Source organism: Schistocerca gregaria, chromosome 6 (assembly GCF_023897955.1).
Source record: "Schistocerca gregaria isolate iqSchGreg1 chromosome 6, iqSchGreg1.2, whole genome shotgun sequence".
Lineage (NCBI taxonomy): Eukaryota > Metazoa > Arthropoda > Insecta > Orthoptera > Acrididae > Schistocerca > Schistocerca gregaria.
The window spans coordinates 137,255,289-137,275,145 of NC_064925.1; the positions used below are offsets into that span (position 1 = coordinate 137,255,289).

The following is a 19,857-nucleotide window of genomic DNA, read 5'->3' on the forward strand; positions in this document are numbered from 1 at the left end:
GAACAGGAAGATTGTGTCGTTTAAATCTGGAGTATTGTCTGCCATTTTGGATGCCATTTATAAAGAAAGGTTCGATAATGGTATCTCCAATAACACCCCACCAAACAATAACTTTCCACGGACGTTGATGCTCTACCTGACGGAGCCATTTTGGATTATCTGCGGACCAATAATTCATATTCCTCATATTGACAATTCCTTTGTTGGAGAATGATGCCTCGTCGGTAAAGAGAACATCTGCAAAAAAATTTGGATTCGTCAGACGTTTATGCTCAGTCCACCGACAAAATGTTACCCTTGTGTAAGTCATTTCCATGAAGATCCTTGCGTAAATGAACATGGTAAGGATGAAATTTATGACGTTTAAGAATTCGCTGTGCACTTGATTTCGACACACCAACTTCACGTTCAATTTGACGTGTGCTGATTTGAGGATTCACAGCTATGGTAGCGAGCACACCAACTTCAGCACGTTCATCTGTGCGTGTTCTAGGACGATGTCGAGGTCTTGGATTTAAGCTTCCCGTTTCACGTAGACGAGATGTGAGACGACCAAACATCCGGCGCGAAGGTGATGGCTTGTCAGGGAATCGTCTTCTGTACAGTCATTCTGCCTGAACAGCATTTCGTCCACCTACAACAGGGCCAGTACAGGTATGAAGAGTAGGATAGAAAACAGACATATTAACTTAATAATCATAATGTTCGCTAACAGTACTATCAACAAACAAGCAATCTCATAACGTATTTCCCGTACATTCTCCATAGATCAGCAGTATTTCTACCATATCTTCATGTGTGTACATTATACTGTACAATATAAGTTCCACAACAACAACGTTTATTCATAATGTGTACTACCTCCGTGCCGTCACTAGATTACTCTGATGCACGACTACACTGGCAAGCGGTGTACTGCACGCCAAAGCAATAACAAATGGGATACTCGGAGGGTGGTGGATTACAGGAGTTTGCATGGGTCGCAAATCATAAACAAGGCGAAGTGGTAGCTGTGGCAGTAGTGGGAACTACGTTGGACACTTGACAGGCACAATGGGTCATATAACGCATTAGATAAACCTCATTTTGGGTGTGCAGGATAAATAAGACAACCTGACGGGTGTACACCGATCAGTACGGGTTCATCTTGTGTACGTAGATACGTAAAACGTGCAAGAGGGAAACCATTATGTGCTTATGGGAGTTGATGGCAGCAGGCCGTATTGTTGGTCTCGGACCTCTTGATAAGTATGGAGCTGTCATTACACATGTCAATCACATCGCGATTACGTGCAGCATGGGGTTCACGCCAGAGCCTCAGGACGTGCGCTAGCAGCGCATGTCGGGTGTTTCAAGCGTCAACTTCGCGTCTCAATATCTCGGGATGTAATGGGAATATTTCGATGCAATCAACGCCATTGTGTATGTGCTTTGTCATGCTATGGATTGCTGAAGAAAACATATAGGAGGTCCATTAAGAAAAAAAAACATAAGTTTGTGTTAAAAAACACATATGCTTTCTTTTTAGAATGTTTCCAAATATGTACATTCATGGGCCCCAACCTTACATTGATACCGGTGAAAGTCGTTTTCCAATAGCTGTTATTGTCCCAGAAATATTTTGGGTAGAGAAGATAGCCGGGACACCATGTTCATGACATCCACAATTACACATTTACTCTTTCTGATGGACACACATCCAGATCGACCGCTCTCTAAATTCTGCCATCTCTCTCCCCACATCCACCACTGCTGCCGGCTCACCTCCAACTGCACAACACTACGCACTGTTCACATCCAGCTGTCCAACACTACAATAGCGAACATTCCAACAATACCAACCAGCCATAGAGTGCACAAAGCGCAGTCGGTGATTTTCATACAGAGTCCTACGTGGGGTTACCAACATAAAAACCTAAACAGCCTACTTAAAGTATCTAAGGGCTATAATATCTCATAAATAAACTACTACAGAAAGTTTATGACTAGCCTCAAAAATTGTGTAGTTCGTGCTCATTAGTTTTTCCCAATTGAAAACCTCTTCCTTGAAAGGCTTACTCGTTTTCAGCGCAGGAAATCACCATGTGCACATGTTGTGTAATGATGGTAGAAGTAAACCTGCTCTATCTGTGACGCAGAGCGCACTTTGACTCCAGTCATGAGCGAGATAGTGCGGCCTATGTACTCTCATCAGTCTGATAATGTGTACTGAAGGATCATTTTAATCTTTATCGTACATCCGTTGTCATTTTAAAACTGCGACTTAGGAAGTCGGGTCGAGGAGTGCATTTAGCATGGAAGGTCAAGGCCCCTACTATGTCACGCCTTAGCACAACAACTAGCAGATTAATATTTAATAATTTATTCAAAACAAGCTTTTATAAAACAAACAGAAGTAATCAACACGTGGCCGTTTTCAGACAATATCAAATATACAATTACAACATCTTACTGGAGATTTCAATACTGAAGAAAAAAATTACAATTTGAAGGTGATTTTAAAAGGTGTCACATATAATGCTCCCCCTTTTTAATAAGCCAATAGTCAATAATATGAAAGTGATTTACAAGGCACACCAGCTCGTTACGAACCCAAATAACGCAATGAGCACAACAAAACTAAGACTTGTTATAAAACAGTATCAGACTTTAAGGTCCACAATGTTACAAAGATGAAATGCAAATTATTTCAAGAAAATATTACGTTATTCAAATGCACAACATCACCACAAACTTGATTTGGTGAACTTTAATTTCCTTGCATAGGTCTGCAATGTAACTGTCAATTGTGTAAGCTTGGTATTCAGAAAATTACAACTAGTCTATGACCTAATATCTTCAATACCCTACCGTTACTAGATCTTTTGGGGACGCTGATTTCCTTAAAGAAAGTAGTGACTGCTAATCTCCATGCGATCACACACCTTGCCGGCTGCTCTTACATCATAAATACATACCTTAGGGCAACCAACCAACCAACCAACCAACAAGTGACAGTCGCTACAACGCAAATGGTTCCACGAAACGAAGGCACCAAAACCACTTACACGTACGACGGAGAGCGTTGTTGGAGATGGTCTCGAGGGATGGATCTCTCCGAGAGAACAGGCACCAAAGCAATGCGACGAGCAGCGCCCGGAGTTGACATCAGACAGGTCCACCACAAACTCGCGACCGTCCTGCAAGATAGACCAGCTGCGGGGCTGCTGGCCGAGCCTGCGTGTTTTGCTCCTTCGTCCCCTCAAGCACGTCCTAGACCCTTGTACCCAGTCCGACGACCAACTCCACGACCTCAAATTTCTCCGCCAGATCACAACAGGGGCAAAGATCGTAGTACAGCTGGGTAATCGATAGTGGCATCAAAGATCTGGTGTACCAGAAAAGGCGCACCACGGCTCAACAATAGGGCAGGTTTTCATCATCGGACGTTTCTCTGGTTGTATTCGTGGTTGCCAAACCCTAACTTGGCCAGGAAGGTCACTGGATCTTGTCCCAATTGAAAACGTTTGGAGCATTATGATCAGGCCCCTCCGACCAGCTAGGGATTTTGACGATCCAGCGTGCCAACTAGACAAAATTTGGCACGATATCCCTCAGGCGCACATCCGACAACTCTATCAATCAGTGTGAAGACGAATAGCTTATATAAGGACCGGAGATGGATCCACGCATTGCTGACTTGTTAAATTCGTGAAGGTCTATTCTCTTGAATAAATCATCCAGTTTTCCTGACATTATGATCATCTGTTTTTGTGTGTACAAGTACATAATATCCACCGATTTCTGTCCTATTTAGGTAATTCCTTTGTGCTGCGTCGCTTTCTTTGTGTTAGAGAGTAACTGCTATCATGACACGACCGATAATAATTGTGTAGTTCATTTCTGTTACCGGATTTCATTACGTACAAGAGAAACAAAGCGTTCATATGCAGAATGAAAATTATTTTTATATTCACAGAAATCACCCAGTATATTGGACTGTCAATGTATTCACTTGTTGGGAGCAGGTGCTGTGACCATTTACCAACAGTGGCGAGCAAATGAGATAGGCAATTCCCCGTCACCTTCTTTAGCACCGAAAATGTAGCGTTGTCCAAAGTCGTGTTGGCACCAAATATTATATAGTATCTCTGTTGTGTAACAATTTAAGTTGGCTTTAGTTACTGGAAAAGTTTCAGCTTGACTGCGTTTTAACTTTGCTAGAATTTTTAAAAAGGAACCGACTGTAGAACATTACTTCTTTGAGTCCTCGTCAGGCCCGGATTTAGGGGTGTTAAGCCGTGGCATCTGCCCCGGGCGGCTATTTCGGAAAAACCAAATTTGTTTCACAAAGCGCCTATCATACGGCGCACCTTGGTCTATCGATTATTCATATGATTTTGAAACGTATCCCTGTTGGTTTTTGGACACATTCCAAGTTTATTTCTGAACGAATCATAATGCGTGCATAGTGTACATGATGTCTCTGCCAGGGGAATTCCTGTCATATCAAGAAATAAAAAATTTTCCCGCAGACAAAAGGGTACGGGGCTATAATAGTTGAGGCAAGTAAACCCGAACGAGTGAATACCAATCGTTTGTTTATGTGATTGACTGGGGTGCGAATAATAAGCGTTGTTATAATTATTAGCGACATTCACATATTCAGACTACCGGAGTGGAAATAAACGACTAACAGGAACAACAGGTAAGAAAGATTATACATCATCTTCTCGGTATATCCAAGACAATGAAATTTTGACAAAATTTTTACCAGATCGCTAAACTACTATGGGCCAGTTGTACAGACCCGGTTAGCAGAAGCTGAAGTTCGACTCTCGGAATGGCTCGGAAAACGCTTTGTACGAACACCTAATAATGCCTAACCGGAGAATAAAAGCGGAATAACTAAATTATTGATTCTGGGAGGGTTTATGATGTTAACCGGGAATACGTTTTGACAATATCAGAACAGTTTCAGAATTAGTGACAACTAGTTAGTTTGTTAGAACGAGGAAGGAGAAGAAACGGGGTCATCACACGAATTACATTGAAGAATATGACGGACCCAAATTTATATAAAAATGCGTGCTATTGCTGCTTTTCGATCTCGTGCTTGAGAAACTGGAGTGTATGAATGAAATGTGAAACTATTTCCTAACATTAAACTTTTTACATGTAATAGGACTATTAGGCATTTGATATTTGTACTTAATGGATTATATTATGTCATGTTATTTATGTAAACGAGGTAAATAAAAGTGACCATTTATGCCAAAACAGTCCCGCTTATTTGGCGTGTGTTACAACTGTTCCAATATTAGAAAGGTCTTTCTCGTTTTATCTACCAGTGACAAAATAGGCGATATCACATTGAGAAACCACACCACTCTTGGGTATTGTTCGTATCAACAGCTTCTTCACTATGAGTCAACGACATTTTGATTTTTCATGTATCAAAACGTTTGACTAACATTAATGAAGTAACAGATTATCTCGCAGAAAGGAAAGCACGTCGTCTAAAGCTGTAGCAGGATTAGAGAGATAAAAGTACTGGGATCTAAGGATTGAAGAAACGTGTACTACCTTGCTTGTCTATTGTCTTTCCTATATTTAATTTTATGTCACACGACATAACAAAAAGTTATTAGCTAATGGACAATAAACAGTGCATATTCTCTGAAGAGTTCTTATTGTCCCGGTCACAAATAATCCCATCCAGTATTAATTGTGAAGGTTTTGTGTGTGTGTGTGTGTGTGTGTGTGTGTGTGTGTAAGGACGTAGGACGTCAAACGGGCGACAGGGAGTAGGAGAGTCACCACAGTATATTTTAGTTTCCACTGTCCTGAATATAGGTTTGATGGCGTCCATTACAAAATATACATGTTTGAATTCCAGAATTCCACAGACGAAAATATAGTGACGTGAGATAGAAGAACGTTGTGTGAAGAGGCGTGGCACTGAACTTTGGAACACTTAAGACCAAATAACATGTCATACATTTCCTCTAACATGTGTGTTTTATATATCAAACTCTTCAAAAGGACGTGCGCTACAAAATAAACATATTTTTGAAAAATAGATTATTTAAACATTTTTGACGTCCTATCTGAGACGTTCAAGTTGGGAAGGGGGGGGGGGGGGGGGGGGGACGCCACTGTCAAGTTTTCGGAAATATCGCTGTCAAGTTTTCGTAAATATCGCATATCCGATGTTGGTCCTCGAATTGATTGTTATTTCCAATAAAGTCTTGAAACTTGCTACAGATGTATTATTTAATGAATGTAACGAAGCGCTGTAATTAGATCTTTCTATCATAAATATAAATAATACTTAATGTATTATGAATAAAGACATTTCAGTCCCAAATTTAGTTTTTAGCAAATGTCTTCGAAACTATTCGAAGTAGCTTAATGGAGTCACATGGTTAATGTTTTTTATATCAAACTGCAGCTACGTACGGATTTAGATCTTTCTGTGTCCAACATTTAGCACCATCAATTTTTCGTAAGAACGCCAATTTTGACCGAAACACTGCTCCCATCAACTGGAGATTCGTAATTTCTGAATTATTCTTTGCTTTCTAGTTTCATAATTAGAGCCACTTATTTTTCCTTAAAAAACATTTTGCAAAGCTCATTCATCTGATCATTCTGATATTTAAAAGTTTTAAAATTATCATACTGAAGCATACATTGACAAAGCTGGGAAAAGGTATTTCAGTTTCTGATTTCACTCTTAGATTATGGCGCAATACTTTGTATGCTACGCACAGGCGCGTAATGATGACTTGGCACTGGTAGCAGTTAACTGGGATAAGTCCGTGCACACGAGCTCGCCTCTGCACCTCTCAAATGATAACAGCACTTCTTTCGCCACAGAGTACAAATATTTTAATATTCCCATGTAAGAGTTCTTAATACTTATTAATTTTTTAAATGTTACTATAATTTCAGAAAATTTATTATACCAGTGAATGTCTCAGGGTTATTATTCCTTCTCGATTTATTGTCATACAAAAACCGGTAGTGATCTAACAATAAAGGACTAAATACAGCCGAAGTGTTTTATTAATACACAAGATGAATCCGTTCAAGAATCACATGAAGGGAGGAGGGATACTTGGAAAAGGCAATGAGATTACGTCAGGGTCAGGCAGAGAACCCAAATCAGGTACTGGATTGTAAGACGCACCCAGGAGCAGTTACAGACACAGATCGCAGTGTAGCAGTGATAACGATTAGACTGAAGTTAAAGGGAGTAGTCAGGAAGAATCAGTCGGAAAATAAGTGGGATATGGAAATACTAACTAGTGAAGAGATATGCTTGAAGTTCTCTGAAGCTATAGAAACTGTGATAATGAATAGCTCGGCAGGCATTTCAGTTGGAGAGGAATGGACATCACAGAAGAGGGCAATCATGGAAATTGGACAGAAAAATAGATAGGAAGAACGTAACTGCGAAGTATCGATGGGTAATAAAAGAAATACTTCCGCTGATTGACAAAAGAAGGAAGTTCAAAAGTGTCCAGGGAAATTCAGGATTACAGAAATACAAGTCTCTTAGGAATAAAACAAAGAGGAAGTGGTAGGAAGCTAAGGCGTAATGACTGCATGAAACATGTGTAGAAATAAAAATAGAAATGATTCTCGGAAGGACTGGGTCAGTATAACCGAAACTTGAAACCACCGTCGATGAACTTAAAAGCACGATCGGTAACGGTCAAAAGTGCAATGGGAATTCCACTGTTAAACGAAGAGGAGAGAGGGGATAGGTGGGGAGGATACAATGAAGGTGAATTCCTCTATGAGGTGGGAGAGATGAATGATTACGTGACAGAAGAAGGAAAAGGACAGAGAAGAGATAGGGGATCCTGTATAAGAAGCTGAAATTAAAATAGCTTTGGAAGACTTAAAATCAAATAAGGGCGAAGGAATGCATAACATTCCATTGGAATTTCTAGGACCACCGCGGGAAGTGGTAATGAAACGGCTGTTCACGTTTGTGTGCGGAATGTGTGAGACTGGCAAGGCACCATCAGACTTTCGTAAAACATCATACACCCAACGCCGAAGATTGCAAGATCCGAGAAGTATGAGAATTATTGCACCATCAGGTAAACAGCTCATGCATTCAAGTTTATGACAAGCATAATATATAGAAGAATGGAAAATTAAATTGAGAGTCTTTTAGACAACGATTAGTTTGTGTTTAGGAACGTTAAAGGCACCAAAGAGTTAGTTGTGTCATTGTGGTTGATAGCCCTACGGGCACCAAATTACTTTAGGTTACATGGACCACCAGGCAAGAGAAAACTTGCCAGCGTTGCAATACGCTATATATCTGGTAAAATATATTTATTTTAAGCGATTGTGTTTCTCATGTGAAATCTGTTTAAAAATCTGAATGACATTATAACAAAAAACATAATGATTTAATATAATCCATTATGGAGTCGAGGTAGCAGTTGTCGTTATACTGGTTATCACTGTTAGCATTCGACCGCGATTCTTATACATATATTTTAACAACGCGTTTCAAGAGACAATGCTCTCATCATCAGGTTGTAAAGTCTATGTCATCAAATTAAACGGACTAAAAAGACAAAATACCATCACAAATAGTTGGGAAGTCCATAGAGTCCAACAGAATTAAAAGTATATTGGACTGCGGGTCCTTGTCTTACATTGAAGTTGTTGACACAAGTCGATGGCCGTCCCGTAGCTACCAAATATGCTGTCGCACTGCGCCGCCTCGGGAGCTGTTGTGGACTGACGTGCCTAGGTGTCGTGGCGTGGTCACAGCCGTGTGCTTGTCGGTAACGCTACGCTATTGGGCGCCTGATTTCCTTATTGCATTGGTCTGCCATGATTAGCCTCTCGCAAGTCCGTCAGTGACATGCTACAAGTTTAAAGTCGCATACCTAACCTAAAATAATTCTAAAAAGCCGCTAAAAAATCTCATTTCTTTAAAATTATCTTGTGAATTTAGAATTTTGCTTTGTTTCTTTTCATGGATAGCTATCTCGAATTCCTCAAGTAAATCAAGTTTCCTCCCTTTCAGTGTGAAAAAGATAGGGAGACTGAATTAATACCGTTACGAGAATAGCGATGAATAACGGTTACAGAATAGATATGGTTAAAAAACTGTTACGGAAAAGTAATAAGCGCAAAAAGAATAAACCTGATGGAGAGAAAATGAAAATTATCACGATGCCATACTACGGAACAGACTCACAAAAGATAGCAATTATTTTTAAGCCATACGATGTTAAAATAGCATTTCAGACTAATAACCTAGTGAGGTATAGCCTTAAGCACGATATTGGCGAGAAGAGAAATAAGTTTGAAAGGTCGGGAGTTTATAGGATTCAGTGCAGAACTCGTAATGCAAAATACATAGGTCAGATAGGAAGATCACTCGCGGTCCGGTGTAAATAACATAAAGATGCGTTCACGTTAGGAAATTATGACAAATCAGCTATTGCGAACCATATATATGAAACAGGCCATCCCCTTAATAGCATAGAAGACAACGTAGAAATATTGCATGTAGAAAAGAAAGGGAGGAAACTTGATTTACTAGAGGAATTCGAGATAGCTATCCATGAAAAGAAACAAAGCAATATTCTAAATGCACAAGATAATGGGACGGCCATCGACTTGTGTCAACAACTTCAATGTAAGACGAGGACCCACAGTCCAATATACTTTTAATTCTGTTTTACTCTATGGACTTCCCAACTATTTGTGATGGTATTTTGTCTTTTTAGTCCGTTTAATCTAATGACATGAACTTTACAACCTGATGATGAGAGCATTGTCTCTTGAAACGCGTTGTTAAAATATATGTATAAGAATCGCGGTTGAATGCTAACTGTGATAACCAAAAACATAACGTCTCGAGAATATAGATTGTCCAAAATTTATAAATTAATATATTATTTTTCTTTGGTAAAAGGTATATCGAGCTATAGTGGTCAACACTTGTACAATGAAGTTAGTGTAAACTAGAAAGATAGAGTCTGTACTTGAACATACAACCTGCTCAAAATTTTAATTAGCTCTTTGATCTAATAAGTTAATAATACGCTTTTGTTCTTGACGAAGAGAAGTGTTTCAAAACAGGAATGAAAACACTTGCACAAGTACAGATTACGGTACACTGAAAACTTCCAACAAACGCTCTTCAATTGGAGAGAGTACTGTCATTTACAGATGACATTTACCCCTTGCGCACAATATGGTTGATTCTGAATTACTCATGCACAGATGGCTACAGATGTGTATATGAATAAACTAACGGGGATAGTAGACAAAGGTAATAACGAAGTAGATATATAAATTTACTTAAAGAAGCAGCAATTTTCTGAATGAATTACTACACCCCAAGGGCACCAAATGAAATGTAGTCCAGTCTAAATTATGGTCAGAGATCGTACCATCCCAGAGCAAAATGTGAGCTCGAACATAAAAGTTGTAATTATATTTCAATTCTTTTTTAAATTTTAACCATTTAAATGAACAGCATTGTACTTTGTAAGGTGAAATACTAATAGAAAAAGTCTCATAAACTTAATAAGATATTTGTAATGATCTTTAAGAAAGAAAAATATACGAGCAATTGTTGCCCGTGTTTGGTGGTTCTATAGTTAATGGAAGCAAGACTGAAGAAAAATGAAGACACGCTCATAGATGTTCTCGACCTGGAAAAAGCGATCAACAGCGTAAAATGGTGCAAGATGTTCTGACGAAAACAGGGGTAAGCTATAGGGAAACACTGGTAAATGCAAGATGTTCGAAATTCTGACTAAAACAGGGGTAAGCACAGGGAAATGCTAGTAAATGACAACATGTACAAGATCCACAAGGGAAATAAAACGAGTAGAAAACGAACTGCTCGGATTAAAAATGGTGTAAGATAGGGATGTAGTCTTTCACCCCTAGCCTTAAATTTATACATCGAAGAAGCAATGACGGAAATTAAAGAAATGTTCAAGAGCGGGATTAAAATTTACATTAATGCATGTCCGAAAGAACATTGCGTCGAACTATATAGACACTGTAAAATACAGGCACTATATTAAGTCTGTGGAAAACAGCAGTGGTGTTTAGAGTCGCACAAATGCATACTAGACGCATCTAAAATAAGCCGTAACTCATGAATCTTTAACAAGACCTCTGCCCCGCCGCCCTACATATTACGGTGTAGATCGGCCCGTAAAAATAAACAGTTTAAGTGGTCAGTATAGAAAGTGAACTTGGTGTGCACAAATAGAATACCGAACCGCATCTATAGAAGCAGAATCCAGTGGGAAAAAAGGGAGTGAGAACGTTTTGTTTTTGCGTACCATCTCATTCCAAATGGACGGTTTCAGAATCAGCACCAAACGTTATTGTTCTGCAAACATGACTTGGAAAACTATGCATACAGCCAGTACTAACTTCCTTCCTTGAAGAAATGTCTGCTCACAAACTTTAAAAAGTTTTTCGAGGTGGAACAAGTTAATTTTCATCTCATATCTCAGACATCGCCTCATATCGACAAAAGGAAAAAAAGTGCCTCCCAGAAGCGGAATACTTACAGGCTCTTCTTCAGGGTGCCCTTTCTGCGAACGCAATATTGCAGCTCCGACGAACGCTCATTAATTGGGTGAGTAATTTGCAAGCTTACAGGAGTAAACAAAGGAAGCCCTACCACGATCAATTAAAAAGCACGAGATTTTACTCCTCGGTACATTGTGGCGGTGTTGAATATTTATGAATGAGTATGCAGCCACAAACATCGGAAAAGACCTATAGAACAGACTTGTTAGAGAAACACACGAAAAACTGTGGTGTGCCGACTTCGAAAAATCTCATTAGCAAGGGCGTACTGTCATGCACAAATTTTGTTGCTCTTTGAAAGAAACGCCCTACATCAGATAATAAAAAACTTATTTTTTTCCTAACAAACTTGGAAATTAGCATTATAGATTCTTATCATTTCAGTTTTGTACAAGCTTCATAAGTCATCATTTTAATGAAAGTGCCTCGTTTTGTGGTATTCGACTAGATTTTCTTTTGTTTTGTGTTAGGAAAACTTTCGTGAAACCGTTTAAAAGCATTCAAATGAACAGATTACGGACTCGTTGTTCCTAGTTTTGTACTAGATTTTGTTGCCTAAAAATAAGAGGGATCGTATGTCCAGCAGAGAGACTTCGTTCGACATCCCACATACATTCCCCTCTCGCTGTTCCGCTGTAATCAGTTTCGGGTTCCATAAAGAGGTGGCCAGGGAACGAGATGCTTAGCCGTTAAAATAATATACCGAGACGGTGACAGAAATAATATTTAATGTTAAATCATGCAGTTCTCTCCTAACTAGCGATATAAGATTACAAGGAATTAGAAACTTTGGCATTTTTAAAATTGCAGAAGCACACGAAAAACGGTGATCTCCGGTATACGTTTTCCTATACACGTCTGTATGAGATGTTGTCAATCACACTTACATTTGAAAGATCACGAATCCGCTATTCACTAGGTAATAAGCATTGTCACATTAGCTGGAATACTACTGAAAATAAAATTCAGGGGTGTTCTGAATTTAAAAGGCCTCTAGAATTATGAAATTGACATATAATGCGAACCAAAAATGCACCGCCACGCGGTTTCTTAGATCGCCCTTGCAAAACAGAAGCTCAATTATGCTTCAAAAATCGAAGGTTGCCTCAGCTACATATTCTAGACATAACAGTGGATAGGGAGTTAAAACTATCACTCGACCAGTAGGTCAATACCACAAGCGAAAGCTAACGCAAAGTTCGAAATCATACGAACTCATCTTCGTGTACCAGCATCTTGACTTCAGAATACAGAATTAGCATCACTACCGTCGTTCTAAAAGAACTACACAATTTCATTCGACAAAAATCACTAATTTATTTATGCGTTGCATACGGTTTTTGTGCGAAACTGAAACCTACTACTACTCAGATGTTACCTCGAACACCATGGACAGCGTGCAGTATGTTTTAGCACTTGTACTTTATCTGAGAAACTAACGTTTTACCGAGTATTAGTGGACGTATCCTTCCACAATGGTTTTTTATGGACTATTCAAAAGGCATTAGCCATCGCCTAACCACCTTACATGTGCTTCTGCAAGTTTATTAACCAATGAGTGAATATTTATTAATACTGTGAGATGTATCAAACTGGCTCTCATTCTCCACTTTCTGCCTTCGTTTGTCGGTAACACAGTTCTCTCTCACTGAGGGATTAATACACTGAAGCGCAAAAGGAACTGCTGCAGGAATGCGTACTGCCGTGCTGCCGTGGTTTGAGGCGCCATGTCACGAATTGCGCGGCCCCTCCCGCTGGAGGTTCGAATCCTCCCTCGGGCATGAGTGTGTGCCTGTGTGTTGTTCTTCGCGTAAGTTAGGTTAAGTTCGTTTAAGCAGTGTGTACGTCTTGGGACCGATGACCTCAGCGATGCGGTCGGCAACTTCTATACAGGGTGTTACAAAAAGGTACGGCCAAACTTCCAGGAATCGTTCCTCACACACAAAGAAACAAAATATGTTATGTCGACATGTGTCCGGAAACGCTTACTTTCCATGTTAGGGCTCATTTTATTACTTCTCTTCAAATCACATTTATCATGCAATGGAAACACACAGCAACAGAACCTACCAGCGTGACTTCAAACACTTTGTTACAGGAAATGTTCAAAATGTCCTCCGTTAGCGAGGATACATGCATCCATCCTCCATCGCATGGAATCCCTGATGCGCTGATGCAGCCCTGGAGAATGGCGCATTGTATCACAGCCGTCCACAATACGAGCACGAAGAGACTCTACATTTGGTACTGGTGTTGCGTAGAAAAGAGCTTTCAAATGCCCCCATAAATGAAAGTCAAGAGGGTTGAGGTCAGGAGAGGGTGGAGCCAATGGAATTGGTGCGCCTCTACCAATCCATCGGTCACCGAATCTGTTGTTGAGAAGCGTACGAACACTTCGACTGAAATGTGCAGGAGCTCCACCGTGCATGAACCATATATTGGTCGTACATTTGCACTGAAATCAGGATTGACACATTGTTGGATGAACCATTCGCAGAAGTGTACCCGTGGAGGCCAATCAGCTGCTGATAGTGCCTGTACACGCTGTATATGGTACGGAAACAACTGGTTCTCCCGTAGCACTCTCCATACCGTGACGTGGTCAACGTTACCTTATACAGCAGCAACTTCTCGTCAACTACACGAAGAATTGCCTCGTCCATTGCAGGTGTCCTCGTCGAATGCCGGACGTTTGTCACACCGGACATTTGCCACGCCGGACATTTGCCACGCCGGACATTTGCCACGCCGGACATTTGCCACGCCGGACATTTGCCACGCCGGACATTTGCCACGCCGGACATTTGCCACGCCGGACATTTGCCACGCCGGACATTTGCCACACTTGCCCCTACGCCAGGTAGCTTGAGTAGCGATCCCGGGACGCCTTTCCCCGCTCCACCTTTGTCCGCTTTCAAACCGCCGTCTCCACATCTTACTCGACACATCCAGTACGTAAGGGACCTTCTTCTTCGACATATTGGCCAGATACAGAGCTTCTTTTCCGAAATCGAAATATTTATAACTTTTGGGAAACGAACACAATGCCGACGATTATGTCAATATGTAATTAGTTCTGCCAAGTATAAATATAGATTCCTCTAAAATGAGATTTTCACTCTGCAGCGGAGTGTGCGCTGATATTAAACTTCCTGGTAGATTAAAACTGTGTGCCCGACCGAGACTCGAACTCGGGACCTTTGCCTTTCGCGGGCAAGTGCTCTACCAACTGAGCTACCGAAGCACGACTCACGCGCGGTACTCACAGCTTTACTTCTGCCAGTACCTCGTCTCCTCGTCTCCTGCCCGCGAAAGGCAAAGGTCCCGAGTTCGAGTCTCGGTCGGGCACACAGTTTTAATCTGCCAGGAAGTTTCATATCAGCGCACACTCCGCTGCAGAGTGAAAATCTCATTCTGGATACATCCCCCAGGCTGTGGCTAAGCCATGTCTCCGCAATATCCTTTCTTTCAGGAGTGCTAGTTCTGCATGGTTCGCAGGAGAGCTTCTGTAAAGTTTGGAAGGCAGGAGACGAGGTACTGGCAGAAGTAAAGCTGTGAGTACCGGGCGTGAGTCGTGCTTCGGTAGCTCAGTTGGTAGAGCACTTGCCCGCGAAAGGCAAAGGTCCCGAGTTCGAGTCTCGGTCGGGCACACAGTTTTAATCTGCCAGGAAGTTTCATATCAGCGCACACTCCGCTGCAGAGTGAAAATCTCATTCTGGAAACATCCCCCAGGCTGTGGCTAAGCCATGTCTCCGCAATATCCTTTCTTTCAGGAGTGCTAGTTCTGCATGGTTCGCAGGAGAGCTTCTGTAAAGTTTGGAAGGCAGGAGACGAGGTACTGGCAGAAGTAAAGCTGTGAGTACCGGGCGTGAGTCGTGCTTCGGTAGCTCAGTTGGTAGAGCACTTGCCCGCGAAAGGCAAAGGTCCCGAGTTCGAGTCTCGGTCGGCCACACAGTTTTAATCTGCCAGGAAGTTTCATATCAGCGCACACTCCGCTGCAGAGTGAAAATCTCATTCTGGAAACATCCCCCAGGCTGTGGCTAAGCCATGTCTCCGCAATATCCTTTCTTTCAGGAGTGCTAGTTCTGCATGGTTCGCAGGAGAGCTTCTGTAAAGTTTGGAAGGCAGGAGACGAGGTACTGGCAGAAGTAAAGCTGTGAGTACCGGGCGTGAGTCGTGCTTCGGTAGCTCAGTTGGTAGAGCACTTGCCCGCAAAAGGCAAAGGTCCCGAGTTCGAGTCTCGGTCGGGCACACAGTTTTAATCTGCCAGGAAGTTTCATAGATTCCTCTGTCTGCATGGTAGCTTACTTTCACGCTTACTGATTGTGATAGAAACAGTCCATCGGCATGGGAGCAACAAGAAGGAACGATGTAACAAGAATGCGAATGTACGCTAATCATTTCTTTTTGATCACTGCATTTGTGCCTACTTTAATTTCTACAACTACATACCCAAAAGACAATAGGGAAAGAAGAAATGAGTATGTGAATGTTTGAAAAGACGAACGGCATACTTCATATTAATTTACTGTCAAAAAACATTAGTTAATAAAGTGTAGCGGGACAATGTTCTAACTGAAAACACGTTCACTAAATAGAGATAAGAACATCAATGATTGACATGGCATCTAAAGTCGACTTACAATTTTAAAATGTTAGAAATTTGGAAATGTAGTAATACAGAATGCTACTCTTGTAACGTACGATGTTGCCTGACGGAGTGGCCGAGCGGTTCTAGGCGCTACAGTCCGGAACTGCGCTGCTGCAACGGTCGCAGGTTCAAATCCTGCCTCGGGCATGGATGTGTGTGATGTCCTTAGGTTAGTTAGGTTTAAGTAGTTCTAAGTTCTAGGGGACTGATGACCTCAGGAGTTAAGTCCCATAGTGCTCAGAGCCATTTTTTAATGTACGTTGTGTTCTACATTGTTTAGCTCTTGTATTTACAGGGTCATGGAGAAGGCATCTTAGGTTCTGGAGGTAAAAGCCGTAATTGTGTTTATCTGCACTACAACAGAAACAAGAAGGACAACTTAAGGAAAAATAATGTAAGCTCACAATCGAGTTTGAAGCAGATAGTTCCTGTGACTTAGTATGGGCAGAGCTTATATTCGACAACCGTAATAAATTAATAACTGGCCCCTTTTACCGACCCCCTGTCTCAGATTAAGCAGTTGCTGAACAGTTAAAAGAAAACTTGACTCTCATCACAAACAGGTACCCTACTCATCCAATTATAGTTGGCAGTTACTTCAATCTACCTTCCGCATGTTGACAAAAATACATTTTCATACCCTAATGTAAATAGAAAACAACTTCTGTAATTTTTCTAAATGCTTTTTTTAAAATTATTTTAACAATTAGTTGACGAGGCCATTCAAATTGTAAATGGTTGCGAAAACACACTTGACCTTTTAGCCATAAATAACCCTGGGCATCACGACGGATACAGGGATTACTGAACACGTATTCGTAGCGAGACTCACTTCCGTAACAAAGAAATTCCTCAAAACTAAACTCAAAATACATCTATTTATAAAAGCACCTAAAAATTCGGGTGACGTCTTTCTACGAGATAGTCTCTAATCATTCCAAACTATGTAAATGAAGACCATATCTGGCTTAAGTTCAAAGAAATAGTATCAACAGCACTAGAGATACTCATACGAAATAAATTAATAAGAGATCCCCCATGGTACATAAAAAACGACAGAAAGCTGGCGCAGGAGCACCGCAAAAGGCACGTATAATTTAGACGAACGCAAAATCTCCAATATTGGTGAAGTTTTACAGAGGCTCGAAACTTGGTGCGGATTTCAACGCGAGATGCATTAAATAGTTTCCACAACGAAACTCGCTCTAGAAATGTGGCGGAAAATCCAGGGAGATACTGGTCCCATGTTAAGTAAATCAGCGGAAAGGCTCAGTAAGTATCTTTACTGTGCGACAGCGACGGTAATGTTACTGATGGCAGTGCAACTAAAGTGGAGTTAGTTAATGCATTTTCCGAAATTCCTTCACCAAAAAAGATGAAGTAAATATTCCAGAATTCGAAATGAGAACAGCTGCAAACATATCCCTGCTGTTGCAATGCAACTGCATTACACTGTCAGTGGCAGAGGAAATGATCAAATATCTTTTCAAAAAGTCTCTAATGTATAAGAAAAGTAGGTCTAATACATTTGTTTCTTTGATAACAATTAATTTTCAGTAGTAAGCTCCTTGCTTTTATTGAACTGTTTAAAGATAATCAAAAATTTAGTAAGAAATTTTAATTTTTAAGGGAATATATCTAAATGTACTTAAGTAGATTTACATCTACTATAAATGTTTGCAGCTGAACTTAAATAAAAAGTATTTGAGGTGCCAAAATTGTCAACCTTTGGATCAGTTCAGTATTGGGGTGTCAATTTTAGGTGCAATTCAAAGGTTCAGTTCCCGTTTTCTTTAACAAAAGCGTATACTCTCAGTTTAAGAAACCATGATATTTTTGGTGATAGTTGCGATTCTGAAGCTTCAGACCATTATTTTAGAACTCACAAATATTTAATAGTATGGCCATAATATTTGAAGGTAGAAAAAGTTATCTTAACGTGACAACAATAGGGATACTTTTGTGAGGCATGAAACACTTTTTAATTTTTACATTAAAGGCTGATTCGCATCACACTTCGCACAGGCTTTGGGCCGTGAAACTGATAAATGACCATCTACCATTCGGGCGTGTGCAAAATCAGCCTAAACACGCTGAAATAATGTACACTCTATTTACAATTACAGCTTCATATTAGCTCCTATAATGGTGCTTCAGTGTTTTAAGAATTTTATTTTAGTCATCTGCGAGGACTCAGGGGTCTTCATAGTTTTTTAAACGTATTTTAGTCCAGTTTATGAATATGGGCAATGGCTTTCAAGCAAGGCCTAATGTTGCCAGTCTCTTCATAATTCTTTACGATTCTCTCTATCCTGTCGTCCAGCTTCAAGTACTTCTTCTTCCGCTTCTTACCTTCAAGAACCATTTCCAACTTCATGTAAATGCAGTTTGTAAGTTCTGCTTCCTTTTTCAAGCACTCCACCAAATAGGTGACTCTAGGGTGGAGGGTTTCCAGTAATACTATTTATTTTGTTGTGCCACCCTTCAACAGCATTCGTCGTTCGGTGCCTTTTTCCATAGCAGTCCCACATTTCTATTGCGATATTTTCATTGTCTAGCCAGTTGTCCTCAAAAAATTGAGAGAACCTTTCATTATCAGGAGCTTCTGCGTGAATCTCAATCCATCCATTGCTTACGTCCTCCGGTTTTACAGCTGCCAGCGCTGCACACAGGCTGACGTGAAATCTTAAATCCTCGTTCTAGCGGCACCGAGAACTCGAATTCTTCTCCATATGGAAATAGAATCCACTTTTTCAGTTGTGGGAAAAACTTGACGAATGGTCATTATCGCAGCTGCCTCAAAGTCCACCTTTACTTGTTTAGAGGCTGCCTATTTTATTAGACGAAACAGACGAACATATTTGCTTTTCTTCTTATTAGGAAGCAGTGCAAATACAATAGTAAGAATGTTTGTTTTTTTAATCGGGCCTCCTAAGCCTATGTGTTTGGTGTAGATCTGTGCAAACTGCTTGCTGCATCTCTTAAATGTTCCATCCATAAAAAATGGGAACATGCTTTTAAACTTTCTTTTGCTTTGCTTTCACTAAAAATCATTATTCTCACCTCTGATCTATCGTCTTCCAGAAGAAAACTACTGCCATCTCCCATTTTTAATAGATCTTCATGAAGATCAATTTCATAAGAGTTCTTAGGCTCTTGTTGGTTCTCCCACTCTTGACTCCATCGACGACGCATGGTTCTCTTCATAGATTCTGAAATAGGCATCACTGTAACAAAGTCATAAACTTTATTTTGTAGATTTCCCATTTCATCCGCGTATATCTCCGATAACTGTGTAGTTTCTTCTCGAGACCTTCCCTTCGCCCTTTCCACTTGCTTTCTCATTTTCCGAGCCGCATCGTCAGGTGGTCCACAGAGACGTTCTAATATATTCAACACTTCTCCGCTCCTCGAAAGCAGCTTCCTCTTGCAATGATCCGCTTTTCGGCGTAAGCACATCCATGTAATAACATGTTCTTTAGAATCCCTCTGTTTCAGATACGCGTAATGAGCAGGAGGCCTGCCATTGTTCGTTGTAATAACTTCCATACTGATGGTCACGTTAGGAACTTCGAAAGCAAACTGGGCGGGCGGGTGAGGAGGAGGCTAGGGGGGGGAGG

General features: G+C 40.6%; 1 non-coding gene across 1 annotated transcript; it reads left to right on the forward strand.

The window, feature by feature from the left end:
* Positions 1-15,763: 15,763 nt before the first annotated feature.
* Trnal-caa (transfer RNA leucine (anticodon CAA)) lies at positions 15,764-15,838 on the forward strand. The gene has a single exon. It is a non-coding gene; the product is annotated as a tRNA-Leu (tRNA).
* The last annotated feature ends 4,019 nt before the right edge of the window (positions 15,839-19,857 follow it).